A 5,159-nucleotide genomic window follows, 5' to 3' on the forward strand; every position below is an offset into this window, starting at 1 on the left:
GACTAACCGAATACTACTATCGCGGATTCAGGGAAACATGATTGCTCAAATACGCAAATTAACGTGGTGTAGGGATTTTTTGAGCATATTCGTTAGAAATATAAAAACAAAGAGAAACATAGACATTCATTTGATCTGTGCCATTTTATTACAGACTGGAATCACTCCAAATGAATACCATATGAAGAAAAACATAAAATCTAAATTTTAGCCATATATATTCCAGTATCCATGGGCCGTTTTCGAGAAAATTTAGCTTTTGTAATAACCTCATAGAGTCAAAGTTCAGTTACAGGTCCGTTTATGTTGGCATGTAAGCGATCGGTTAGGTCCGGGGTTGAGTCTGTTGAGACTGTGAATTTGCCGATACTTCGATTATTCAGGTGAAAATCCTGTGAAAATACGCAACGAACGGAGCCGCAGAGAGATCGAGACCGGCGGTCAGGACAGCTGCAGCAGACGACGTTTTGCACTCATACTCATGCACTGATTAAGCTTAAAACGTTCCATCAGTCGGAGTTGATATTTATCCATTCTAGGCATCCATTATATAAAACCCAGAGACCAAGGCACTCATATGATTCTGAAGTAAGATCAACTTTCAGTGAATTGCATTGCATTGGCATTGCCATTGCTGTACACACAGCTCCGGGCACACAGCATGCACAGCATCGTGATGGGCCATTGCATGCCAATGCTACTGCTTTTTAGTGCTAGCCTTTATATGTCATGGATTTGAATCTTCTAACGTCCAGCTTTCAAGAAAAGACCTAAATACTGCACTGACTGTGGTAAGTTTATTTAGGGTCATATGCTTATTATCATAGTAATTACTATAATCAAATTAAGTATTTCTTGGCCAAACTGGAACCCGGGACTGGAACACTCAGTCTCAGACTCAGTGAACGCTAGTGCAAGTGGCTCCGCGATATAACACACACGAATATAGCATGGTACGGTACATTTGCGATGCGTTGCTTTGCGATGTCGATATATTGATTACTTTTTGCCGCAACTCGTCGCATTTCAGTTAAAATGTATTGAACTTTAACTTTATTGCGATATCGCAATGCAGTACCGTACCAGTACTAGTTAGTAGTTTGCAGTACCATGGCATGGCAGCAGTGCGGCAACGCACTGCATGGCAGCAGTCGCGGCAACGCACCGCATCGCATAAAAGCAACGCATCGCAAATGCAGTGGTAGTATGAACGGACCTTCACACTGCTGACTGCGTACACGCTTCATGGACGCAACGTGCATGTTCCAGTTTGGCCAAGAAATACTTAATTTTATTATTTTTTTATAATTGAATTGATACTACTACCAGCTGACTACAACTATTTAGAAGACCGAATTAAAACGACTAGTTTGCGTCTGACGTCAGGGCAGCGGCGCGGTGTGATTGGTTGCTGATCTGCGCAGTACGGCATTTTTGGTCTGGTTAACAGGACGTCAGACGCAAACTAGACTTTTTAATTCGGTCTTCAATAATACAGCCAGGTAAGTAAAATTCCAATTAAATGAACGCAGCGGTCGCATGCGCAGCCTGACAGTGACATAGCGTGACGTTTTTTGCGTTCACTGTGAGATGTACGTCAGCGTGAGCTGTCATGTCATGATGTTAAGCTATGTTAGTAACGAGGAAGTGAATCAAACCATGGCAACGCACTTGGTGTGATTGGTTTGTATCAAAGGTTGTGTGTTTGCGTTGTAGTTTGAAATATGCGATAACGATCATGCGTGGTGTGCGTCCATTAAATGTATGATGTAGCATATAATGACTATGTAAGGCGCGTGTGTATGCCCGGGCATGCTTTCTTCTGGCCATGCATGCTATCTGCGCATGCGTTCATAATGTTCGAGTTTATTTATTTATTTATTATTTAACCTGGGGTGACCAATCAATGCACTGGCACCAAGGGCTAGACAGCCAGCCGTGTAGGGAGTGTTTTACACACCCAAATTTGTAATGACATACCCAGTTTTTGCCCGCATGGCCTGATACTTTGTTACACAAATCTTAAATTTACACATCCAGTTTTTGAATTTACATACCCAAACCTTCAATCCTGCCTAAGACCCTGACTGGCACACTGTTCTCCCTTGGTTCCCTTGGCCAAGAATTAGCTAATTTACCTGATGTATACAATTATTCAATCAGGGTTCCTTTTAGTTTTATCATGTTTATGTGTTAACCATCGCGTACTATGCGCGCAACGTCTAGAGTGCAAAGGACCTTGTGGAAGTTGTGGAAAATAATATGCACTGGATGGCTGGCAGTGCGATTAATTTGTTGAAGACAATCTGGAAAAAATAATACCAGCAGTGATGTACGAACTCAGTCCTTTAGAAAACGTGCCCCGGGCGCTAACCTTAGGGGCCGCTAAATTGACCAATTCAGCATCGATTCTGTGCCCCTCCAAGCGATGAAAGTCAAAATTTTTGTTTGCTCACACACATTACAGCACAAAGTCAGTTAAAAAGAACACTTTAAGACCGATATTCAACTTCTAGTGACCAAAATTAATAAGTGGTAGGCCTTATTTGTCCAACATTTTGTGCGCTCCACGCGCAATTGTTTCAAGATATTCTCGGGGGGGGGCAATTTCGTTTCTTGTCCCAGGCGCTACCAACCCTAGTTACGCCACCTATTGGGGTAACCCGAAAGACCCTAACTTTGGCCTGACCCTGACTTTTTTTCAACAACAACAAACAAACAATACAAAAAAACAAAAAAAATACATAAAAAAAGGAAATGATTGAAGGAATCCAATTAGCATTTAATCACATTCCTATAAATTGAGTTTTTGAGAAAATCTCAAAATTTACTTTACTGACTCGAGGTCCATGAGATCGTGCATTTTACATTTATACCCCGGTTAGTCCGGTTACGGTATGTCAACAATGCAAAGTGTACTTCCATCATGTATTTATTCAATCTACTGTTAATTTCATGAATACAGGTAATAGTATCATCAACGCCTGGTGAAGAATCCACAATGTAGTCATGATAGTGGCACAATCTTGGTCAAGCAGCATGACGACAGTAAAGCTGCAAGGACAGCTCAGAAATTCTGGCTATACTTGAAAACCATACATTGATGATGACCTCTGTTCGAGACATGAGCTTAGCACAGAAGCGGAGGAAGACGTGCAATAGGTAATTTATTTATGATTTTTTATGAAAGGGGGAAGTAGGCATGACATTGACAGTGACTGAGTGACAGATCCAGAACCCCTCCCAAATCCGGCACTTCGTCTCCCTGTATCATCGATAAAACACAAACAATATTTCTAATATAGGGCCAACACCCTTTTGTCGGAAACGTGTAGGACATATTGCACGACACTGGACTACGGTTGTATGCGACATATAATAAATTGATGTGATGTAATGTGCACCGCACAGAATAATGAAACGTGCATAGGATTGTGATTCGTTAATGAAGAGGGTCTTTTTTTAATATTGCAAATAAGTGGTATGAAAATGACCCCTATTTGTTGTGTTTCACAAATCTCTTTTCTTTATCTGAAAATACCCCCAAATTTCGTGAAATTTAAAACGAGCATTAGTACCCATGGATACACTGAGTGCCAGAACCGGGGAGCCCCTATTGCCAGGAAGATTGGTTTTAATTAAAGCTTTAATGTAGTGTTGTATAAGGTTCTCCCTTGGAATTAAGAAGATTTAACCTTTAACATGTCCAAATCGCCCATAAGACGATAAAAAAAACCCTGTCCTATGATCGGACGGGCCTCAGGTTCAAGTATGGTCGGTCAGTCTGGCTTTTTTTTGTTTTGGAAATGACCCAAAAAATCACCAAAATCTGTAAATATTTTTCCATTGGGGGGAAATTTTTTTTTTTTTCTTGAAATGTTCGAAATTTGGGTTGGCATTCAGTTGTACAGGAAATTTTTTTCCCAATTTGTTCAAAATCTAGGTCGGTCAGGCCTGTAGAACAGGGTTTTCTTTATTCATTGTCTAATATAACAGTATCTGGACTGCTCAGGTTTGTTTGTAGCACTGCATGACCCATCATGGAAGCTCATGGAGGTGCCTAATTGAGGTTCCCTATAAATCGTCCATTTGTGCATGGGGAGCTAGTTGTGATTCAGAAAATGCACTACTTGGTCAACTTGTTTGTGCATGATGTGTGCCAATGTTATATACTGAAATTTTGAATACAGTTCAATACATTCTGTATAGGAAAATTTGTTTCCCAATTTGTTCAAAATCTAGGTCGGTCAGGCCTGTAGAACAGGGTTTTCTTTATTCATTGTCTAATATAACAGTATCTCTCTCTCTCTCTCACTGATTTTCAGAGCTCAGATCCCCCAGGATATAAGTTCTGATTGAACACCTGAATGGTCACCTCAAGAAGAAGTTCCCCTGCTTTGATGCCCGCTTTGATGGTGCTGGATAGTGTGCCTGTGATAATATATTGTTGTTTGCAGCATTCTGGTCAACATCAGCCAGGATTGATCATTCATGTCAGCCACCAATCATGTGGAAGCTGCTGTTGCTGATGAAGTAGACCTGGGACCTGGCCCAGTGTTGATGTGATGGACCCTCCCTAAAAATAACCAATTGCACTACCCCGCCCCCAGAAACTGATGAGTCATTTTTATACCAAGAACAGTGGAAACTCATTACAATAAAATCTGCCAACATAAAAATTCCTGATAACACAAAACTTTTCCAGAGTATACATTATATGTATCAATTTTCCTGATAAGTGATAACACAAATTCCTGAAATGTGAACTAAAATTCTAGGCCCTGGCACTTTTGGGTTTTAAGATTCCACTGTTCTTGGAATTGCTATGAATGCTGTTGCTGTCAGGGGTGGTGCAATAATTATGTGTACCCCGGGGGGGTGAATTCTCAAAATGGTCTGGCAAAAATTGCTTGCCCGCCCTCTGGCTGTGCCAAAAAATCTTTGGCCCCCCCCCTTTTGATGTGCCAAAAAACCTTTGCCCCCCCCCTTTTCATGTGCCAAAAAATCTTTGCCCACCCCTCCTTACACAGCAAAATCTTTGGGAACCTGAATTTAAAACCTTAAATTGTCTTATCATATAATGCGAGCAGGAAATTTAGCATATTTTAATGTGTTCCTAACGTTTTCCTACACCTTTTTAGGTCGTAATATAGAAACGG

The 5,159-nt window shown here is 40.9% G+C and overlaps 1 long non-coding RNA gene across 1 annotated transcript; it reads left to right on the top strand.

The window, feature by feature from the left end:
* Positions 1 to 682: 682 nt before the first annotated feature.
* Positions 683 to 3,056, top strand: LOC140166615 (uncharacterized). Its single transcript, XR_011860893.1, has 2 exons — positions 683 to 791; positions 2,966 to 3,056. It is a non-coding gene; the product is annotated as an uncharacterized lncRNA (long non-coding RNA).
* Positions 3,057 to 5,159: the final 2,103 nt, after the last annotated feature.

Source organism: Amphiura filiformis, chromosome 1 (genome assembly GCF_039555335.1).
Source record: "Amphiura filiformis chromosome 1, Afil_fr2py, whole genome shotgun sequence".
Classification (NCBI taxonomy): domain Eukaryota; kingdom Metazoa; phylum Echinodermata; class Ophiuroidea; order Amphilepidida; family Amphiuridae; genus Amphiura; species Amphiura filiformis.